This window comes from Echinops telfairi, unplaced genomic scaffold, assembly GCF_000313985.2.
Source record: "Echinops telfairi isolate 266 unplaced genomic scaffold, ASM31398v2 ScPeMD7_7406;HRSCAF=8444, whole genome shotgun sequence".
Lineage (NCBI taxonomy): Eukaryota > Metazoa > Chordata > Mammalia > Afrosoricida > Tenrecidae > Echinops > Echinops telfairi.
Window position 1 is genome coordinate 380,102 of NW_022111306.1, and position 2,512 is coordinate 382,613.

Here is a 2,512-nt window from a genome sequence, read left to right on the forward strand (position 1 = left end):
ATCATGATGTGGGATCCAACTGCTGTTGTCACACTGACAGAAATGAGTTTTCACGGGACTTTGCTGACATCTACACTGGTAAGTGTGTAACTCCGTCAGATACACTTTCTTCCAAGAACGCAGGACTCTCCAAGTTAGAAGGTCTTTGTTTTTCATGTAATTGGAACTACAGTGAACCCTCGTTTATCGCGGTTAATCGGTTCTAGACCCTACCGTGATAAATGAAATTCCGCGAAGTAGGATTCCTTATTTTTAAATCAAATATTTTCGTAGTTAGAGCATAGAGGACATGAAAAAACACCCTTTAGTCACCATTACACTCGTATTACCCAATTTATTAAACAAAAAAGGGAAAATACAGTAAAACATTTTGGACGTTACAATTATCATTTATTATTTATTATATTATTTATGGCATCTAGTTTACAGTATGCAGAAGAGGATTCTGGTTGAGGTTTGTCTGCTGTAAAACGCTGATAGAGCTGCCTTGCCTTCTCCCGGATGACTATCGAATCCAACGGAATGTTTTTCTTGCGCCTGTCATTGATCCAAACGGCTAGGACAGACTCCGTTTTTTCTATGAACTTATTACGACTTGTCACGATGCGCTTTGCTTCCTTGTTGAAAGTGAAAGTAGCCGTAGCACGGATGTTTTTTTCCTCTTTACGGATGGAGCGAACGGAAGACTCATTCAAGTCGAAATGGCGTGCAACCTCCACGATTTTCTTGCCATCTTTGATCATATCCAAAAGTTTTACCTTTTCCTGGATGGTGAGCATCTTCCTCTGGCGCTTATTTTTATTGTCAGAAGGCTTAGAAGAAGCAGCTCGTTTAGGAGCCATCATAGGGCTTAGATAAAATTTCTTAAAAGTCGCAAACAATTACAGTACACTGTACAAAAGCAAAAATGCATCTGATACGTAGCTCCGATACGTAGCGATGCAGACAAAAGCGTGTACAGTATGAGCCAATCAGTGGCAGTAATGACAGAGCATGTGCTGTTATGCAAAAACTGCGATAGAGTGAAGCCGCGGAAGTTGAAGCGCGAAGTGCTGAGGGTTCACTGTATTCTCTTTTGAGCCAATATGGAGTTCTTGTCTTCCAAAATGTGAATTGGTATTCCTGCCCAAACCTGGCCAGGAGAATCACTTTGGTGTTGTAATGGAAAATTATCCTCTGGAATATTTCTCATGGAATCTTGACACCTGGTTAATCTACTTGAATCTTGTCGCCAGGTCTTCCAGGGGAAATTTCCTCGAGGCAAAAGTAATGTCATCCCACTTCTGGAATACTGCCCGTGTTATGCTGCTTCATCCGTTTGGGACACCCCTTTGTTTGCGTTTTAGTCTCCATGTTTGAGAGCTTTTCCTCTCTCCAGCTGGAGGTCAGCTCTGGTTTGAAGGGTTGATGCGCTAGGGAAGTAGGTTCTGGAAGTCCTCCTGAGCCATGTCTCGGTCCAGTGTCCTCTGGGCGAGTCCAGCAGCCCCATATCCCCCTCGGTGAAGATCAAAGCTACGTCCTTGAGTGCCCCCGCTCCTTGGAACTTGGTCGTTTTCTCCTCCTTCGTGGGGGAAAGGCTGGGACTTCGATCTCCATCTAAGCCAGACATTATGTGGACAGAGTTCCATTCTTCCCAGGACATCTTGCTTCCTGGCGGGTCAGAGAGGGATCAGGATCTGGAAACAGACGCTCAGACACTGAGCAGTTTTCCGGAAGAGTGGCCTCCAGCCGACGACCTGCCTGAGCATGTCACCGGTATGATTTCACCAAACTCTCACAACAACTCCCATCAGGGAGGCAGATACCAACACCAGCTTTCTGAGAGGAACGCAGGCCACGGCCTCGCGTACCAGAAGCCAAGACTGTAATTGTTTACAGGATTGGAAAGCTTCATCTTTCTCCTGCTGAGTGGCAGATGGTTTCGAACATGTGACCTCGTGGTAAACAGCCCAACCCCTTACCCATTGAACCACCTAAGTCTCCACCTAAGGTTAGATTAAGAGTTTTATAATTGACATACAAGAGTTTGTTCTTCTAGTACAGTGGATTGCCCGTAACTACCACTCTGTTTCCTGGACAATTACATCCTGGGTATGGTGCTCTGCTGTTTTTTTTCTCACGATGGAAAGTGTATTTTTATTTCTTACTCTCCTTGCAAAGGAGGCCTGGTGGCAGTGTGGATTACGTCTTCGGCTACTAACCCAAAGGCCAGCAGTTGGAAACACCAGCCTCTCATAGGGAGAAAGAGGAGACTTCCTACTCCCATAAAGAGTTACTGTCTCTGAAACACACCAGGGTTCTGCCCTCTCTCATAAGACCCGTATGAATTCACTCGATGGCAGTGAGTTTAGTCTCCCTGCCGTGCTTTCAGTAGAAAAAATTAGGGAAAAGCTCTAGTGTATTTTTTTAAATTTAAAATGTGTCACTTATTAATCCGAAGTATCCTTGTGAGTCTCTCTGATCCCCATGTTTTGTTTTCTTAGAATAAATGTCTCCAGATTATTAGGATGCA